This window comes from Mixophyes fleayi, chromosome 1 (assembly GCF_038048845.1).
Source record: "Mixophyes fleayi isolate aMixFle1 chromosome 1, aMixFle1.hap1, whole genome shotgun sequence".
Lineage (NCBI taxonomy): Eukaryota > Metazoa > Chordata > Amphibia > Anura > Limnodynastidae > Mixophyes > Mixophyes fleayi.
Window position 1 is genome coordinate 203,208,127 of NC_134402.1, and position 22,323 is coordinate 203,230,449.

Below are 22,323 nucleotides of genomic sequence, written 5' to 3' on the forward strand. Positions count from 1 at the left end.
GAATATTCTCAACCAGACAAGCACTTTTTGAAACCTCACTATCAATGCAAGATCCAGAAGTTTGATTTAACTTTTTAATACCCTAACATAGATACCTATTGTCAAAGTGTTCACTGATGACAACTGCCAAGTGATGACTCTCCACTATTTTAAGAATTTTGAAGGTACTCAACCATGGTTCTCCCTATTTAAAAACTTTCTGACAGAAACATTTTTTGCATTTGACAAACCGTCTAAATTATAGCTGATTCAAACATAAATCCTGACCAGATGCAGCTTTGGCACTTTTCTAAATTACAGGATAGAAACAGGGCTGCAAAAGCTTTGTGGACGCCCTAGGCACCGCCCTCCAGTGGTGAATCCAGCACCGGCTGGCTACCAGGGGCTGCACACTATGTGCAGGTCCGTTCGGCAGAGAACGTCATTGTGACGTCGTCGGATCTCGGGTCTCGCGATACTTCAAGATAATAAATACACGCCTCCACAGCAATCCATCGCCATTTGACAGAGGGAGAGAGCAGGGTGTAGTCACAGGCTGATTAGAGCAGGGACAGAGAATACAATATTCTTGTCACTCACCGGACCGTGAGTGCCTCTTCCCGGACATTTAGGAACCGTGGCCGTCCTCCATCCTGAGGGTCTGCGCATGCGCAGCCCTTTCCTATACTTCAGTGTATGTCCCTTTAACTCAATTGGCAGATAAGGCAACACTCCCTATATTAAGCACCTGTGGTCAACACCACGTTGCCTGATCTTGGAGTCTCATTCCCTATGAGTCTCTGAAGGTGTTCCTGTATTCCTCGTGTTTTCAGCGCTGCTGATTCCTGTGGTTTCCAAACCACTTCTACCTCTGTGGTTTCCAAACCACTTCTACTACTGTGGTTCCCATACCACTTCTACCATCAACTGTATCATCGTGACTGTTTGCTGATTCCTATCCGCTGCCTCCGTGCACTACAGTCTTCCAAACCACTTCAACGCTATTACATATCATTGTGACTGTTTGCTGATTCCTATCCGCTGCCTCCGTGCACTACAGTCCTCTAAACCACATCACGCTATTATATTTCACTGTGACTGTTTGCTGGTTCCTACCCGCTGCCTCCGTGCACTCCAGCCTTTACTTCACATCCACTCACCTGTTCCTCATCAAGTCTGTGAGCTGATTCCTATCCGCTGCCTCCGTGCACTACAGCCTCCAGCTTGCAACTCGCCTGTGTTCATCATCGTGACTGTTAGCTGATTCCTATCCGCTGTCTCTGTGCACTACAGCCTCCAGCTTGCAATTCGCCTGTGTTCATCATCGTGACAAGTTAGCTGATTCCTATCCGCTGCCCCTGTGCACTGCAGTCTCTTCTCAGCTCTCCTGTGTTTCCTCGAGACTGCTGCTCTCATTGCCATTCGCTACTCTCCGTGATCAACAGCTCCTGGTCTACTCTGCTCTCCCGTGTTCCATCGCTACTGACACCTATTGGTTGCTACTGGTTACCTCCGTGTACCGCAGAGTCCTGCTGCTGCTGACCGCGCTATCACCCATCTACTGCTGACCCGCTCTCCACGCCTTCACGTGTCCCGCTGGTCTCTACCCTCCTGTCAGCATTGGATTTATATCTCATCAACTACTCCTCTGCTGGATCATCTCCACTCTCCTGGGTCCTCCATGAGTCCAGTTCCACGTGTTACTGATTCCTGTGGATTCGTGTCCCTGCTGGTCTACTTACCTGTGCGCTGCACCTACTAGACCGCTGCCTCATCTATCCTGGGACTTCTCATCCAGCCGGCCTCTGGCCGCTCAGGTATAGCTGCACTCCTATCTGACTGCCTGCTTCTGAACCACGGTATGCATACTTCTCATTGACTGTGCTGGTGTATTGCATATCTTGCTGGACTGTGTTGGTTCTCCTCTGGAGTCTGCTAGCCGCTGAGTCTATTGCCATCATTGACTGTGTTAACTTGTGCTGGACTACTTCAAGAGACTTTCTATATTTGCAGAGCTGTTCAGTCATTTATATATATTGTGCATGTTACTGTGGATTGTGTATAAGGTGCCTGTGTATATCCTGTGTTGCAGCCTCTCCACGTGCACCTCCTCACATATATATTCAGTGGTACAACTTGCTAGTAGCAGACCACTGATCCCTGTTTCCAGTATCACCTGTTCCAGTATCCTCTCACACAGCAGTGGTACAACTTGCTAGCGCAGACCACTGACTCCCCGGATACCTCCACTTGGATTCCATTCCTTCACTCAGACAGCGGTACAACTTGCTATCCGCAGACCGCTGACTCTCTCACCTCCTCGTTTCTGTTGGACATTCCTCCTCACTATAGCAGTGGTACAACTTGCTATCGCAGACCACTGACTACCTTCACGTGTCCTTGTCCATACAGTTCCTCGTGTACTACTACCTCCATATTACCAGTGTTGCTAGTCATAGACTTTCCTGAGCATCTCATCATCCACCATCTTCTGTTCCGTGATCACCCAGCTACCAGAGTACCCTATTACCATCTACATTGCTCTGGTAAGCCTACCACCTGGTGATCCCTGGGTAAAGACTCCTAGTGCCCGTGACAATTCTGATTCCAATTGTGCTAACAAAAATCACTAGAGAAGAGAGGAGGACAGAGGATTCTGTTTTTTTTTTCAATATTTGGCACTCCTCAGTGCTTTTGGGGTGTCCCCCATAATTGTGCATAAATATTTCTGGCTGTCCAAAGTATTATCTGTCAGCAGATTTACCAAATAATTTTTAGCACTCCTCAGTGCTTTTGGGGTGTCCCCCATAATTGTGCATAAATATTTCTGGCTGTCAGAAGTCATATTTGTCAGCAGATTTACAAAATAATTTTTAGCACTCCCCAGTGCTTTTGGGGTGTCCCCCATTCTTTTGCATTTATATTTCTGGCTGTCAAAAGTCATATTTGTCAGAAGCATCTAAAACAATTTGTAGCACTACAAGTGCTTTGGGCTCAGAATGGATTCAAAGCAGTCCACATATGAGCAGAATGAGCAACCAGGTTCTGTCACCAGTCCTGATGGTAGTGTTCCCAGTACGTCATCTGGCCAAGGCGATGTCAAACTACACAGTCTTTTGAAATCAGTCAAAAAAACACACCCCAAAATTTTTTTTACTGTGTTGAAGCGAAAAAGAAGTGCAACTGAGGAAAAGTTAGGTGCAGATAAAAAAAAAATTGCCAACATGCCATTCTACACACGCAGTGGCAAAGAGAGAATGAGACAAAACAAAACCAAACAAAACCAAAATACACAAGGGCGGTTTTTGCAAAACCAAAACACGAAGGTAATCCAGATCCAAAACCAAAACCAAAACACGGGGATCAGCATCTCTATTAAAAACATTGAATGAGACATTTTGTCACTCATTCAGTGTTTTAGGTGCTCCCGATACTATGGCTCCCTAAGTTCGTCTAATGGCATTGTCAGCCATGGATAGACTCATGTAAAATTGTAGAACTTTTTAAAACAGTAACCTTGTGCTTAAAAGAACACTATCATTAAGTTGTCTTTTATTCTAAAATCTGATTCTACACTTGCCCACACATGAACAGATCCACATGCTCTGCCTGTACACACCTTTTTCCAATTTGATGGCCCACGTGTGTGACCAAATAGGTCAGGCCACATGGAGACCTATTTTAATGGTTAACTGATTTTAGTTATCAGCCAGCAGAATTTTCTGACAACTTCATTCTCATCTGATCGATACCAACCAGGGGGTAAATGTTTCAAGGTCCGATTTTGACAGTGTGTTAAAACCGCGGCAAATCGCGGTTGATAACCTGCAATTTTAGTCAAAAAAACCTGAAATGTATCAAGCTGCGATTTTGACTCTGATCTTAAAAATTGCTGGTCATCTCTGGCGATTTGCTGCGATGTAAACACTTCCGTGTTTAGCTAACTCTCCTGTGTTGTAGCAGCGAGTTGTAAACACATCACTGTTACCACTGCTTGTCATACAGCTGCCGGATCTCCAGCAGCTGTAAAAACTGTAAAAAATAGATGACAGTTAAAAAAAAAAAAGCGTGGGTCCCACCTCTATTCCTGCTTAACCCTAGTGCTGCCTGACTACTGCTGGTTCCGTGAAAATCTGGGAAAAATTTTGCGTGGGTCCCCCCAATTTTCAGTTAACCATCACTAGGCAAACCAGCCGGAGTTGGCGGCACTATAGCAGTGGGACACGCAGTAGGGGTCCCCCTGCCATAATGACTAACCAACCCCAGGCTGTTCAGCGCTGGGCTGGATTCCCTAGGAAGTGGGGTCTGCCTAAAAAAACGAGCAGGCTCCCCCCCAGAGACACCCAGCCCAGTGCTGATAGCACTAGGGCTCTTCATACCCTGTGGGCTGTGGGTGGTAGGGTAATATCGGCGAAAAACAGTTAAAAAACAGCAACGGACGCCATTTTGTTTTGTGGAACTACAAGTCCCAGCCAGCCAGGTTGCCCAAAATAGTGGGGCCATGCTGCTGCTTGTATAACTACAAGCACCAGCATACCCACGGCAGCCAGGTCATGTTGACACTTGGAGAACCACAAAAAGAAAATTAAAATGTTTAAAAAACCACAACACCCTCGTACAAACCACTAACATTTAATAGAAATAAAAATCCCACAATAAACACAGTAAGCACCCTCATTTACACCATATATTTTTATTAAAATAATAAATCCCCTAATACTCACCAATGAAATCTTCTTTCTGTAACAACTTGTAGTACCAAATGTCCAGGCTTGCCCCAGTCCCCAAGTATTTATACCTTCCAAAGTCCAGGCTTGTAATCTCGTCATGTCTTCGCCCAGGAGGGGCCCATTGTTGATAGTAGTCTTCTTTTTTCGGCCAGGGGGGCCCCATATTTGTACATCCACAAATCTGTGTTCTTGATTGCAGGAAAATAAAAAATGACAGGAGCCGCCGCAACAGCGTTACGCAATGAGCGTTGCTCATGCGCAAAGTCTATTTTCAGTATTACGTTCATTGTGTAGCGGAGGTCCTAGCTAGTAGGAACTCCGCTATGCAATGAACGTATAAATAACATATAAATAACTTTGGGACAGGGGCAAGCCAGGATACAAATTTCTTTTGGACTTAGTTTACAGCCATTTTTGGATTGAAAGCTGCTGACAAAAGAAGAAAACTTCATTGGTGAGTATCAGGGAATTTTTTATTTTTAATAAAAATATGTGGTAGCATTGAGGGTGTTTACTGTATTTATTGTGGGTTTATTATTTTTAATAAATCCTAGTGGTTTTAATGAGGATAAGGTTTTTTTTTAAACATTTTCTTTTGTGGAACTACAGGTCCCAGCCAGCCCTGCGTGTCAGGGCATGTTTGCACTTGTGGTTCTCCAAGTGCCAACATGACCTGGCTGCCTTGTGTATGCTGATGCTTGTAGTTATACAAGCAGCAGCATGCCCACACTATTTTGGGCAACCTGGCTGGCTGGGACTTGTAGTTCCACAAATCAAAATGGCGTCCGTTGTTGTTTTTAACCATTTATCGCCGTTATTACCCTACACCCACCGCCCAGGGGTGTAGGAAGAGCCCTAGTGCTCGTTTTTTTAGGCGGACCCCACTTCCTAGGGAATCCAGCCCAGCGCTGAACAGCCTAGGGTTGGTTAGTCATTATGGCAGGTGGACCCCTGCTGCGTGTCCCACTGCTATAGTGCCACCAACTCCAGCTGGTTTGCCTAGTGCTGGTTAAGTGAAAATCGGGGGGACCCCACGCAAAATTTTTCCCCGATTTTCACGGAACCAGTAGTCCCCACGCTTTTTTTTATACTTTAATCTGTTCTTTACAGTTTTTACACTGACAGGCAGTGTAACAGTGATGTGTTTATACAACACGCAACAGCGTGTTTGAAAGCAAACTCTCCTGAGTTCGCTTAATCGCAGTTTCATACATTTGAGACTTTTATAGCTGCAGTGGCAAACAGTCGGGAGTTTGATCTCTGGCGATTTTGGAAATAGCGATTTTGACAGAAGCACAACTCTGGCGATTTTGTATGAAATCTCTGCTTCAAACATCTGCGAGTTTCAACTCTCCCGAGAAAATCGATGATTTTGCAAAATCGCACCTTGATACATTTACCCCCAGGAGTGAATTTGTGTGGGATTTTTTTAAACCAAGATACATAGCTGTCACGAACGCACAGCTTGTCCCAGATACAGCAATCTGAACAGCTGGCCGTGACTGGTGTTACCTTACTTAATTAACAATAAATACAACTTTTCTGTCACCACTAAGGATTTATTATGGTGTCCTTACATTCACCAAAACCACTTATTAATATTTCACACTTAAATCATATACACATGTAGCATAAGCCTCCCTGAGCGTCGTAAGTTCACAAAGAATCATGGAGAAATACACTAGATTAAATATGTTTAATCTGAAAAAAATATTTCCAAGGCTTATTTACAAAAAGGTACAAAAACAGACATATAATAGGTTGCATATAAGTTTCAGAAAATAAAATAGGAAATAAAATCAGAGTAGTCTTGCTGCGTGTGAGGGAACACAAAGAAAAGGATGGAACATTTCAGTCTTTTAAACCCTTCTTACAGGCTCTTCACCCCCACCTCAGGAATTTCAATTTTCACCTAAGTTAGATCGATGCCCAAAATGACACAGGGCTTCGAAGTAAATCATGGATATCCTGAGACCTAGCATTCTCACCTCTGCTCTTCTGCTTAAGTAGTTTACAACTTTGGGCTTCAAACTCCCCCAAGATCCTATTTCTCCCTGGTCTGGCTATTTTCACAAGACCATTGACACTTGTCTAGGTCAGACTCGGGTAAGTTATCAAAATACACTTGGAAAGGTTACATAAAATATTCAGAGTGTTATACATAAATTCAAAAGAAATTACAATCAGTCATTAGATATACTACATTTCATCATAATCGCATATGATTTTCAGCCCCAAACCACAAGATTTACTATTTTTCAGTTTGGAGACTGAAACCTCAAATCACATGCAATATGTGACGGTTTTAAAGCCCATAAATCATGTGCTGTTTAGGCAAAACCGCATAATAAAACCAGATGTAAAATATCAACATCCAATTCTAATATTAAAATAAATATTTCCCCCCTCATAATATTTATTGAAATTATGCATCATACTAATATTTAATGTAAAAGTGCCCTCAATTCTAATATTTCAGATATTATATTTTGTTGGGGTCGTGGCTTGTAAGCCAACATGGCCGGACGTTTCTGAAGGAGCTCCGGTTGGCACATTGTGTAAAGACCTGATACGGGAAGTTTGAGGAGAGTTTGGGATAACCCAGCACCCGATACCGAGTCCGCAACATCTAAGGACTCAGACTTTGAAAAATTAGACTCCCTGTTATCGGCGGTCAGCTCTTCCGCCGGAGCAAGCTTGGGCACCATTGAGGAGCCTGCACGAGTGCAGGACCACACGGCTGGTGGTTTCAACAGTGCTGCCAGGATTGCCAGCTCACGTCGTTGCCGTGACGGTGGGGCAATCTAACCTGAGTCGGGGTTGGTTTGTCAGCGCCTGCCTACTGCAAGGAACCTGCTGTCTGGAGGCTAAATACGGCTGGAAAACTTTTGGCGCGAACGGCGCTTGGCAGCAAAAAGTGTACCATAGAAAAGTGCAAGGTACGCATAAAAGTAAAAGTAAAAACAAATAAGAAAGGAAGGAAAGCTGACATACTTAAAGTTTGGTGTCCCCAGGAAGACACCTCTGCTTGTTTCTGCGTATTTGTTCACTGAACAATTTTGCTGTGCAGCTCATATACTATTCAACAGTGGTTTGATGTGCTGGAGCTGAGCTCCATCTAGTGGCAGCTGAGAACATTGCAACACATCCTTTGCTTTTGATCAGAAAACAGAAAATATATAACATCATTTGTAAATAACCAGTTTTGATTTCTCAATTGTTCTACAAAACACATAGGAAAGTACTTCACCTATCGTTACAAAACTAATTCTTGAGATGTAACGCTTAAATGTAATCTGCAGGGATTAACACCCATTCTGTCTAATATTGAATGGGACTGTTCTAATTTCGTCTGCCTAGAGCAGGGCCGGACTGGCCATCCGGCAGTTCTGGCAAATGCAAGAAGGGTCGATGGCCAGATGGGCCGGTTACTAGCTGGCCGACCCCACTTCTCAGCATACAGACTGTTATGCCGAATTTCAGCATGACAATCTGTGCGCTGAGCAATGGGGCCGGCCCTACACTAACTTCCTGGTGGCTGCGCGTCCCCTCCTCCCCTATGAGACAGCTCTCGGCGATCAGTATCACATGTGATCGGTGCCGTCCCATGTGTTAAGGGAGACTACAGAGCACGCCGCGGAGCAAACAAGGTGAGGGAGGCAGGGAGGGTAGTTTGTGTGACAGTACATCTATAGTATGTTTTATGTGTGACAGTAACTATAGTATGTGTGTTTGTGACAGAGTATGAATATAGTATGTGTGTGACAGTAACTATAGTATGTGTGTGTGGGTCAGTGTATGACTATAGTATGTTTTGTGTGTGACAGGGTATGATTATAGTATGTTTTGTGTGTGACAGGGTATGATTATAGTATGTTTTGTGTGTGACAGTGTAACTATAGTATGTGTGTGTGGGCCAGTGTATGACTATAGTGTGTGAGTGTGTGGGGGCCGGTGTATGACTATAATGTGTGTGTGGGGGCCGGTGTATGACTATAATGTGTGTGTGTGTGAGGGCCGGTGTCAGACTATAATGTTTGTGTGGGGGCCAGTGTATGACTGCAATGTGTGTGTGAGGGCCGGTGTAAGAATATAATGTGTGAGTGTGAGGGAGTATCTTAATATAATGTGGGAGGTAGGCTATTAATCTAATGGTGAATTGCAGGTGGGGGCTAATTATTGGGTGCTATTTTATTTGTGGGGTGATGGTGGGGCAATTTAATTTAATAGTGGGGCCTATCAATTTAAGATGAATTGGATTTGATTTTAAATTGATTGGATTTTTAATTTAATGCTGACGTGGTTTGGGAGCTATTAATTGATTGTGGGGCTGTTTGGGGAAAAGGAAGTCTATTTATTAAATGTGATTATGAGTTATTTAATGCCTGGGGTGGTTGTGGGAAATGGTTATATTTATTAATCTGAAATGCTATTTAATTTCTAGCTGGGGTCGTTTGGAGGGAGGGAAATAAGTTTATTTATTTATTAAATGGGAATATTATTAATTTAATGTCAAGGCTGGTTGGAGGGAAATAGATGTATTTATCAAATGGGAATACTAGTATTTTAATGTTGAGGCTGGAGGGAGGCCTAATTTTCAAACGTGGGTGCTATATTGATTTAACAGCGGTGCTGGTTGGAGTTTTCTAAATTTAATGTACTCATTTGTTTTTCCAAATAGGGCATCCAACATCCCAGGATCCAGACAACCAGCAATAGATCTAAAGACACCAGCAGTCACAAGTGGAGACAATAACAAGACAGGTAAGAGAGACCAGGACATTCTGCCAACTGTCCTCAATTTGGTGGGTGACTGTCCCGCTTAGTCAGGATTTGGTCTGACTACAAGGGCAGTTGGGAGGTATGTCCTGCTTCACACTGTACTGCTTGTGAAGGCAGAACTGCGTGCACCTAATAGTAGTGCACACAGTATTGCCTGTGTATTTGTCGAAAATGTGTCTAATAGCCAAATTACATCATAGGAGCCCCCCTGCCTTAAGTGCCCTGGCCCCCCGAGCCTTAATCCAGTTCTAGTCAGCAGGAGGGATCTGTGCTCCCAGTCCCGGACAGGCCACAGACTGCAGAGCAAGCTGAGGAGCTCTAAGTCTCATGAGATTTATTAATCTCGTGAGACTAGAGGAAGTTCCCACCCTGACGGATATCGGCAGCCTCAGAAGCATACATAAGTACAGTGGACTGGGGATGTCATAATGTGTCTGAAGGGGTGGCGTGATGTGAATGGTATCAACGCAAAATTCTGACCACGCCCCCAACATAATGTCGCCACGCCCTTGGCGGCGCAGCCACTGCGCTGCGGCACACATTTTTTTTCCTGCTCATAAACACAGGTGGGCTTGTGCGCTTTAAATGCCAGGGCTGATTTTTAGTCCCAGTCCGGCCCTGGTCTCAGGATGTCTCTAATGATGATGTTAATGCCACACCAGTTACTGTGTCAGAATCTGCGGAGATTAACCATGTTTTTTCCCAGGTGCCAGGAGGTGACAGGGAAAGACAATGTCGTATTGTACCTGATGCGTATAATGATGATAATGGCAAAAATAGCATTGCGTTAGAATCTAAACCTGTTTTTACACTGACATCTTGTGTTATACTCACCTGCTCCACGATCCTCGCGCAGCGGGCTGCCTATCACTTCCGGGTTGCGGCAGTGCCGATCATGTGACCCCCGGCGGGGAATTCAAAGCTCCGCCTGTCCACTGTATTTAAATCGCGCTCTGACACAAGGTACCTTTCCAGTATTAGTTTGCTGCTTATCTTGTCTATCTATCCCTCACGTTTGTAAGCTTAAGTAGGGGCTGCGACCTGCAGTTTCTCAGTGGCTAAGCTTATCCTGCCTTGCGGCAGTTCTTGGTGAAGACCTAAAAGGCTGTTAGACTCCGCACCCTGCTGAGCTGGTGCTAATACTGACTGAGGGACTCCTCTGAGCATAAAACGTTGCTCTGACCAGAAAACAAAAATGGACGAAGCAGGCAATCCTCTGACACGGGAACTTCAGGGTCAGATAGTAGGCCGACTAGACGAACAGGAGAAAAATCAGGCTCCTCTCCCGAAATACATTAGAGGCCTTTCCACTCGTATGGATACCCTGCAGAACACTCTGGTAGTTTAGATTAACCTATCACGGCTTTGTCCAAACGGTCTGCTAACTCCAAGGTTTGGCCACGTGAAGCAATGGAAGCCTTTCTGCAGCTTAAAAAGGCCTTTACCTCTGCCCCTGTTCTTGAGCAGCCAGATACTTCTCTACCTTTTGTTCTGGAGGTAGATGCCTATTCTGTTGGGGTCGGGGCAGTCCTGTCCCACAGATCTTCTACAGGATAAATCTTTCTCTGTGGATTTTTCTCCCGGAAACTGTCCTCTGCTTAAAAGAATTACGGAATAGGTGACTGTGAGCTGTTTGTTATGAAACTGGCCTTAAACGAGTGGAGATATCTACTGGAAGTAGCTTACTTTCCTACAACTATTTTTACCGACCATAAGAACCTGCTATACCTCTAATCTGCTACTTGTTTAAACCCACGACAGGCAAGATGGTCTCTATTCTTCTCTCGCTTTGATTTTCAGATCACTTTTAGACCAGGAGCTAAGAACAACAAGGCAGATGCTCTCTCGCATTCCTTTCTGCCAACTATCAAGAAGATGCAGATAATTTAAATCCCATTCTTGATCCTAAATGAATTCTGGCGACTACACCCACCAGCCAAGCTATTCCCAGGGGGAAAACCTTTGTGCCTCTTCATCTTCGGAACAACCTCTTTAAATGGGCTCATGCCTTACGCATTGCTGGTCACGCTGGTATCAGAAAAACCCAAGAACTCATCCTCCACAACTATTGGTGGCCAACCTTACTCTCGGATGTTTGACTATATGTCTTTTCCTGCACGATCTGTGCACAGAATAAAACAAAGCCTTCTTGACCCCCTTCCTGCGCCTGATCATCCTTGGAGCCATTTGTCTATGGACTTTATTAATGACCTTCTATTATCCAAAGGATATTCTCTGGTTTGGGTAGTCACAAACGGTCTCTCCCGAGCAGCCCACTTTGTACCTCTAAAAGCTCTTCCATCAGCATCTTCCCTAGCCCAACTCTTCATTAAAAAGATTTCCCGGTTGCACAGATGCCCTGATGAGATTGTTTCAGAACGTGGTACTCAATTCGTGGCCAAATTCTAGAAAGCCTTCTCTCATCTCTGTGGAATTAATTAAACTTCTCCTCAGCTTATCACCCTCAGACCAACGGTCTAACTGATAGAACAAATCAAGAATTGTCGAAATTCATAAGATATTATGTATCACCAGCACACAATAATTGGGTTGCCTTATTACAATGGGCCGAATTTGCCCACAACAATCTACCTCACGAATCAACTTCAATGTCACCCTTTTTACTTTCCAGGGCTTCCACACGACTCCCTCCATTTGCTGATCTCCTACATTCCGGAGTTTCTGCTGTAGATACCATACTTCAAGACTGTTCCTCTAGCTGAGCATGAGCTAAACAAAATCTATCTAAAGCCTCCCTTTCCAGTTAAAAAACTTTTAACAGGAGGAGACGCTCTGCACCTCTCCTTAAAACGGGAGATGTGGTATGGTTGTCCACACGAAATCTTCAATTACGAGCGCCCTCTAGGAAGCTCTCTCCTAGATTCATCAGCCCTTTCAAGATCTCGGAGGTTATCAAACCTGTAGCATTCAGACTTGAACTTCCACCTACTTTTAAAGATACCTAATGTATTCCATATCTCCTTACTCAAGCCTGTGGTCATCAATAAGTTTACCTTTTTTAGGAAAAAACCTTCTTCCATCTCTGTACAAAATCAGGAATTCAAGGTCAAAGAGATTATTAATTCTCGCATTTCCAAAGGAACTCTGCAATTCTTGGTTGATTGGAAAGGCTACAGCCCGGAGAATCGTTCTTGGATTCCAGCTCGGGTTATTCACGCACCCCTTCTTCGAAAATGTTTCCACATGAGATTTCCCAATAAGCCATTTAGGGTGTCCAGAGTCCACCCCTAAAAATGGGGGTACTGTTATACTCACCTGCTCCACGATCCTCGCGCAACCGGCTGCCTGTCACTTCCGGGTTGCGGCAGCGCTGATCATGTGACCCCTGGCAGGGAATTCAAAACTCTGCCTGTCCTCTGTATTTAAATCATGTTCTGACACAAGCCCTGTGTCAGAGCAACAGGTTACACTCCTGACTCCTGGCCCCCTGTATCTGCTCCCTGTGTTCCTTCCTGTAGCTCCTGTGACCTCCTAGTGTTCCTGACCTTGCTTGAACAGACTACTCTGTTGGATTATCCTTTGGAGTGACAGACTTTTGCTATAGTGTACCAGACCCGGCTTGGCCCTCATTACTTTATTTGGATCAGCCTTTGGCGTCACAGATATCTGCTTTTGTATACCAGACCCGGCTTGGCCCTCATTACTCTACTGGATCATTATTTGGCGTGACGGACATCTGCTATTGTGTACCAGACCCGGCTGTACCTCAACTACCCTTGGAGATATCTCCACTGTACATCTGTCTACGGCCACAGGTACCTTTCCAGTATAACTTTGCCGCTTGTCTTGTCTATCTATCCGTCATGTTTGTAAGCTTAAGTAAGGGCTGCGACCTGCAGTTCCTCAGTGGTCAAGCCCATCCTGCCTTGCGGAAGCTCTTGGTGAAGACCTGTGAGGCTGTTAAACTCCGCACCCTGCTGAGGTGGTGCTAATACTGACTGAGGGACTCACCTGAGCATAACAATGAGGTAAGGACAGGTGTAGATAATATGCTTGCTAGAAATGGGATAGATGACAATGTGATTAATGCTGTTGTTTTAGAGAAAGGCAATGTTTCTACCAAGGTAAAATGCTCAGAAGATAGGGTACAGGTTAAATGGGAGGGCAGAGTGACACTGTGTGTTCTGTGCCTTAACCAGCCGTACCCAGGGGGGTTGAGAATGTGGGGGTGACACATAGACATGACCAACAGGCCATAGCGAGAGACAGCAATCCTTAGATTTTTGCCGGGACCTGTAGTTCAAATGCTCCCCACTCAGATCTCCACCTGAGTTCTGAACATTCACCTGAATTTTCTATGAAAATTCTAGCCCACACTCACTTAGTCAACCGTCTAACGGCTTAGATGAGGGGCCCAAACTCCCTGTTACTGTACACGCCAAGATAGATGAGTCCAAGGGGGAGCGGAGTGTCCTGTTCAGTAGCCCTCCAGATAAGAATCGCATAGTGTGTCCCACTGACAGGGAATTTTGTAACTGGGAAGCAGGGCAGAGTGGAAGTATGTATTCTGCGGTGCCAGAACTAAGGGGTTCCCACCTATAGGAGTTCCCGTGGGAGGGAGGTGTTCTCTCAGGCAGCACTCACAAAGAGACACGGTCGGTGAGAGGTACAGAGAGTGTAGGTAAGAATGCAGAGTTTAGCCCAGAAGTACCATCTGAATTATGTATTTAACACTTACTTACGCCTTCTCGCCACAGAACCTATTGAGAACCAGCTAACAGCTATTCAAGTTGAACCAGGGGGAATCTGTGGGAGTTGGCCTGGGCAATGACATGTCATTCAATCCCCATGCCATCTCTTAAAAAGGGGAGGTATCATGAACATAGAGAACTTACAGTTATTTATAAGGATTAACTCATCACATAATTGTGGGGAATAAGGGATAAATCATAACTGCAGTGTAAATATGTTATATCAAATGAATCCATTTATAAATTGAGCTATTAAAGTGTAAAATGTGAAGACAAAGTCTGATTTGATGGCTATGCACATTCCAGTGTGAGAAGATAGGAGTGTCACCTGTGGCAGCTTCAAGAGCTCCTGTTGTGAGATATAGCCTGGCCTGGGAGGGAGTTTTGACACCAGAATAGACTTTTAGGAACTCCTTAGCATGATCTCTGGCTCAAAAGAGATCATGTACTGACTTGGCTATATGTGATATAGACACATATTCCTCAATAGCATGATGGTGAGCAGCTCATATGTTAAATTAAAAATTCTGACCCACAGAGAAGTTAAAGAAATTTGTATAAGCTCTACAGTTACATTGTATCTAGGTGTGTTTGGTATCAAAAGATGGACAAATTCATAAGGGATTTATTAATAATGAAATTGGGTCTGTATGACGCTCCACAGAAAAGTTAGGTCACATAGTAGAAATGGTTAGTAAATCAGGCAACATGCAAATGGTTATTGAAAAAAGTGTCACAGACCACAACCCCCTGGGGGCAGGAAGAGGTGTCGAACTGTCTTTGAAAAGCTGAGACCAGGCAAAGCAAATTCTCAGACTTTGGGAAATCAATTCACATTGATAAGCTGTCCATCTTCCAAGCCAATTTCCCTTGGCCACAATATACCACTTCGATGTAAGTTATACTCTGAATCTAACCCTTTTAACTTTCAACTGTTTTGCTTGTGCATGTTATGTCAATCTATTAATTGTTTATTAATTTTTATATCCGAATTCCCTGTTGTTTAGTATATTAAATCTATAATTTAATATGTTGCGTCCTTGATACACTAACAAATCCATTAGCCTGTTAAGAAGAAAGAGTTTGACTAAGTTAAACCTTTGAATGCCAGTGTGTGATTTGTTGATACATTTGATTAACAAGATTAGTAAGTACTTACATTTACATTTGTGTAACAGTCTGGAGGTGTGAAGAGTTGACCCTTTTTTCGCTGGTGACGGCCTTGTGTGGCAGCGTGGGACAGCATATTGGGATCCTATTGCCCGTATTCAATAGGTGGTGGAAAAACCTGAAGTGTATAGGGGAGAGAGAGCGCTGTGTGGCGGCGATTCAGGAGGTCTATAACCTGTGTGATAGGTAGAGAGAGACTGTGGGCTGGAATTGTGTGTGACCTCATACAGCGAGGGCTTATTATTTTTTTTGAAGACATACGTGCAAAACAGTTCCCTTCCCTCTCTCTGTTTTTTCTTTTCTATCTTTTATTTTGCAAAGTAACTGAGGAGATGGCAGCGACATATAAACACATGACAAAGGAGGCGCTGATTCCACAATGTGAGGATGGAGGAATTCCCACTAGTGTCAAACGCAAGGAGCAATTGATTGAAGCTCTCGTGCAGAGAGATCAGCACCAAATCGTAGATGTGTCCCAAGAAGAGCACAGCCAGACTTCAGAAGCATACCTGACTATGGGTATTGCTCAAAAAGGTTGACTGTTAATTTCTGATTATTATAATAGTTCATGTGTGGACACTGCTATGGTCCTTTATTTGCAAACTGTCCTAAAGTTTTTGGGCCCAGCAGACATTACAACCAAAATGAAGCTTATATAGCTGTACCAGCAGAAGGAAGCTGCTGGCCGCCAGGAGAGGCGCGCTGCTATGGAGGCAGCAGAGCGCCAGGCAGAAAGAGAAGCTGCCGAATGAGAGAGAAGATACCAGCTGGACCTTGCCAAGCACCAAAGCCAGCCAGAAGCCAGAGAGCCTGGTATCACCAGACCCCGTCCAGAGAATTTCCCTGTATTGGAAAAACATGGGGATTTGGATGCTTTTTTTGAGAGGATTTGAAAAGACAGGCCGACAGTATGGACTGCACAAAGATCAGTGGGCAGAGTATTTAACCCCTGGTTTGAGAGGGAAAGCATTTGAGGCCTTTGCATATCTTCTACCAGAGATGGACGGAGATTATGAGGCAATCAAAACTGCCCTGTTGCAGCATTTTAATATCACGCCGGAGGCAAACAGACAGAAATTCCGAGATTTTAAACTCAATGCCTCTGACACTTATTCAGCACTTGTGGCCCAACTGTCTGCTTCTTTCAAACAGTGGATTGGAGAGTTAAAGATCACCACCTTTGATGCTCTGAAAGATTTAATGATCCAGGAGCAGTTTCTCACTTTGTGCCCAGCTGATGTGAAGGCATGGGTAGTGAATCAGGACCCTGAATCAACTGCGGAAACAGTTAGACTGGCTGACAAGTATACTGTCACCCGGGCACCTGCAGATAAAAGAGGGACTTTTGCGCCAGGGCAGTCTGCCTGGAAAGGGGGACAGCCAGAAGGATCAACGCCACCCCTCTCAACACCATCACACCCTGTTTCAACACCCTTTGGGAGGGTTGGGACAAGGCCTGTTTTGGGACACACCCACCAAAGTTTTGTGTGCAACCAGGTGGGACACATCAGTATCACCTGTCCAGAAAGGAAGACAAGTTCACCCACTTCTTGGGTGGTACCTTCCATGCAATCTTCTCCAGCTGTCCTGTGTATTGCTGGACCACAAGGGGACCAGATAGACAACCTGCAAACAGTCACTATAAGTGACAAGGTAACTGTGGGGTTGACACTGGTGCAAATGTTACGCTAGTGCATTCAGAACAGATAGGGTTAGAGGACTTCATTCCAGGAAAGTGTATTTCTGTGCAAGGGGTCGGTGGAATTCACCTTACTGTGTCTGTGGCCAAGGTTTACCTTGATTGGGGTGCTGGAAGAGGTCTAAGAGATGTAGGGGTCTCATATAATATGCCTGCAAATGTGTTACTAGGGACAGATTTAGGAAAGATGCTGTCTCAGGATGTCTCTAATGATGATGTTAATGCCACAGCTGTTACTGTGCTAGAATCTACTGAGAGTACCCATGGTTCTTCCCAGGTGCCAGAAGGTGACAGGGAAAGACAATGTCGTATTGTACCTGATGCGTACAATAATGATAATGCCAAAAATAGCATTGCGTTAGAATCTAAAGCTGTTTTTACACTGACATTTTGTCATGAGTGTTATACTCACCTGCTCCACGATAAAGGGTTTTCACTTATGTTGAGTCTTGTGAAAAATACTCCAATTTTCTACACAGAGCTGCATAGCTGTATGTGTACCTAATTTACTGTCAGCGAGTCTCCTGTCTCTCTCCTTCCACCCTTTGTGCATATAGAGGCACACTTTGCACAGGAGACAAAAAGGCAGATACCACATGCAATCTATCAAACATGAATCATATTTCCACAACAAAAACCCTTAACTATCTTAGTGACTATGTCAGTGTAGTGTGTGTAACCCTGATTATGTTCAATGTCAGAAATTTCCCCATGAGTGAGGCCATATCTACGTGTTTTTGTATCTCTTTATAAGAAAAGAATGAGATACTGACGGAGATGTAAAGGATGAGAAATAGGAGAGCAAAGAATAATAACAATCTAGTGTTGTCTATTGTTAGCTCGCATGGAAATCGGTATCTTATGATCACAATAACTATATACCTTGTGACAGACTTCATGACTATAATAGAGAAGTGCAAACTTAACCCTTTGTGACGCATACTCTGTATCCCCCATGTGTGTTCAGTTCATTTTAAATAATGAATCTCAGGCAAATACGTTATCATAGGCCACTGCACCTAGAAGAAAGAGTGTTACAATGACCCATTGTTAATTTGTCTTTCTAGGGAAGCTTTATACTCTTTCTGTAATCCCCATAATTACTAGGTATATATTTCTTTGTCTGTCCTATCTACAGAAAAGAGGAGCAAGACAAAGTAAGTTTCAAACAACCAAGAAAAACAAACATTTTCATTCCTTATCATCGACCAGTGACAGGAAAGTAAACACAAGACAACATAATACAAACAAACAGCAAAAAGAACATATACATTTAAGTTACTCAGCTTTAAACCTGAATAGTTACACACTTACCACAGATTAACATTTACCCTTAGGTGGTCCCAATCTCCTTGCTTTCACTCTTATTCTTTCTTTGCAATCCTTCCTCATGTGTCCCTTTTTAAGGCAGTTAAAACACTTCAATGACTTATGTTTCTTTCGCCCCTTATAGTGTGTGTTATGAGTCTAAGATTGTTAATGTAGTCCTTCTAAAGCCTGGATACTTAACATCATTAGCCTATCACTCACTCTGCGCCTTTTCCATCTTATATATGTTTTTATCATGCTCCACGGCAGACTCTCTAAGTGCATCTAAGGTGATGCCTCTCCAATTAGGTAAATAGGTTTGTACTCTGGTTTTTAGGTTCTCCCTGAGACCATCCATTAGTACTGTAACAGCTACTTCCCTGTGGTGCACATCATCCTTTATATCTGATATCCCAGTGTATTTGGTCATTGCTGACAGAGCTCTGACAAAATAATTTGCTGTAATTTCACTATCTTTTTGTTTGATAGTGAAAATTTTGTTCCAGTTCACTACCACTGGAAAATATATGGCCCACTGTGAGATTATACGTTTAATATTTTCCTGATTATCATCAGCTGTTAAGGATCTATCCTTCTCCAACATACAATCCTTAATAAACTTTTGTATATCAGTATTGAAAAGAAGATGGGCACTCTGTCACGAGCCTCGGTCACAAATCTACAGCAGGAATGGTAAATGAACGGGACCCAGCCGGAGTCTAAATACAACTCCCAGTAAGGCGCGAAGTCTAACAAGGAGGAGGTATTCACCAGGGACAAGCGCAAGGCGGTTTGGACTTAGTAGCACCTCCTTGCAGGTCGCGGCCCTTACTGGAAGCAACTAGGCGGAATAATAGGAAAACAAGCCACAGGAGTCAGCAAACAAGAGGAGAGTGTCGGCTCTGCGGACGACTGATTACCACTGGGATGGCGGCAGTTCAGCAGTCAGCAGGTTACTCAGGAACAGAGAAGATGCGTTGCAGAGTGTAGTCAGCAGGTTGTGCAGGAACAGAGGAGAAGCGCTGTAGAGTGTCAGTTCTGTGGATGACTGATTACCACTGGGATGGCGGCAGGAATAGAGTTCAATAAATGAGTATATATAGGAATGTTTCAGCGCTGTGGCTGTGATCACATAGGTAATAATGATAATCTTATCTTCTTAACAACATATATAAGTGATAATAAAATTGGAAAAATACTTAAATTTGGAGGTGTAGGTGTCCCTTCATTCAGATCTTTCCTCCAATATGTGATGACATAGCATGAAAAAAACAAAAACACAACATAGTGTAATACAGTAACAATAGATGACGTTGTATAGTAAATGTGAGGTGAACTTCAATCCTTTCTTCTTATGTGAATCCATTCACCAAATACAGGATATAAGAGTGCCTTAATTATTTAGAAGTAGATATCATATGGTGTCTTCACCCAATTTCTTATGTTATGACACTTACAAGATGAAAAGAGATAGTAGGCCTGGGTTCAAAGTTCTTTAAAATCCTTCATTAAGATAGTCAGGATCTTTCTCTCAGATAAACATGTTCCATATTTTAAATATAAAAGGAAAAAAAGAACGGATCTAGTGTGATACTGTTAAACTACAAGGTTTTTATTACAATAGTACATAAAAAATAAATAGAATGACAAATAAAAAACAGCACATAAAAGCTGGACCATAGGATCATGAGGGTCCCTACCAGATGTAGGTGGATAAACAGCTTGTAATCAATATCCCCAGGGTCCACTTCACTGGTTGTTAAGTTGATGAAGATGGGGTCCTCATAAATTCCAGGTCCAGTAGCCCTATTTCCAATGCGTTTCAACCTATATGTGGAGTATTAGGATCTTCTACTTGGAGGTGATCGATTTCTTTTTGTGTAAGAATATTCCGATGTTTTTCAATAAAGATATTAAATTTCTTCTTAATCATATTGGTGGGGTCTTGTTTCAATTTACTATATGTGTTTTGGTCCATTAAAAGAAAATCCCCCTAAACAGCTCATCAAAACCAAAGGATTTTTTAGATGTGGAGAGTGTATAGGGTGTAAGAAAATTAAGAGCAATACTTCAAGCATCAAAGAATTCACATATAGAGGAATAACTTATAAGATTAACAAATTTATTACGTGTAATACCAGAAACGTTATTTATGCTTTAGAATGTAAGTGTGGTTTACTATATATTGGTAAAACATCAAGAGAATATCAGAACACCTGTATAATATTAAGATTGGCAAAGAAACACATTCCGTCTCTTTACATTGTAAATCTTGCCATAAGAGTTCACCCACTAGCATTGTTAACTTTTGGGGGATTCAAGACATAATACTCAATTGGAAATACAGAAATCTTGAAAACCAATTGGCTATAGCTGAAATGACATGGATGTATAATTTGAAAACTCTTACCCCCGACGGCCTAAATGTTGAATTTGAACTAAAATTGTTCCTCAATTAAGCATCTACTCACTTCCCTTGTTTCCTTTTTTCCATAGGATGGATAGTCCTTTGATGAATATCTGCAATTATGATATATGACCATATACATGTCATTTTATAAGATATGCTGAAAGATGTTCATTAACGAAGATTCATAGTCACTTATGTCAATATGGATACTGTATCATTTCAGGGACATATATTGATTTACAATATGATATGGGATGTATTGAAAAATATATTAATCCTTCACATCTCCTATCAACATTAATTGTGGATTAAGATTTACTATTTTTTGTTATGTTATTACCATCAACATGTATGTCTTTACCCATTGCCTATGTCCTATCTCTGTAGTGCCTCCTAAATGATTTATCCATTTAACTTCTGCAAAGAACCCCGTTTTCCTAAATATGGAATTTTTAGCCATAATTCAATAATTATTTGTCTGGCACGCATGGTGCATTCCAAAGCTTGTCAGACACTATCTACGGGACGTGAGGCACGGATATGACCTCACAAATGAGTATTTAGAAGGAGAACCGGAAGCGCGATAGCGCTATTAAGAAACCTTTTCCGGAAGTAGATCAGTGGAACGCATTGTCAAAAATGGATATCTATCTTTTTAACTGTTAAATCTGTATGTTCTTTCACTGTTAAACATACACAATGTATGAATTCTTGAGGGATCCAAATTCAATATATTTGTTTTTGTCAAGGTGATGTTATTTAAAGGAGAGTGATGCTACTTTTAGAAAAAATGTATGTAAAAAATGTATGTAACCTTTGAACTAAGACCATAACAGCTTCCTGTATAAAAGGGAGCTCATTTGATACTAGCCCTACCCTTGAGAAAGACCTAAATTGAGAGGTTAAAATGCATTGGAAATAGGGCTACTGGACTGGAATTTATGAGGACCCCATCTTCACCAACTTAACAACCAGTGAAGTGGACCCCGGGGATATTGATTACAAGCTGTTTATCCACCTACATCTGGTAGGGACCCTCATGATCCTATGGTCCAGCTTTTATGTGCTGTTTTTTATTTGTCATTCTATTTATTTTTATGTACTATTTTAATAAAAGCCTTGTAGTTTAACGGTATCACACTAGATCCGTTCTTTTTTTCCTTTTATATTCAAAATATGGAACATGTTTATCTGAGAGAAAGATCATGACTATCTTAATGAAGGATTTTAAAGAGCTTTGAACCCAGGCCTACTATCTCTTTTCATCTTGTAAGTGTAATCACATAAGAAATTGGGTGAAGACACCATATGATATCTACTTCTGAATAATTAAGGCACACTTATATCCTATATTTGGTGAGTGGATTCACATAAGAAGAAAGGATTGAAGTTCACCTCACATTTACTATACAACGTCATCTATTGTTACTGTATTACACTATGTTGTGTTTTTGTATTTTTCATGCTATGTCATCACATATTGGAGGAAAGATCTGAATGAAGGGACCCCTACACCTCCAAATTTAAGTATTT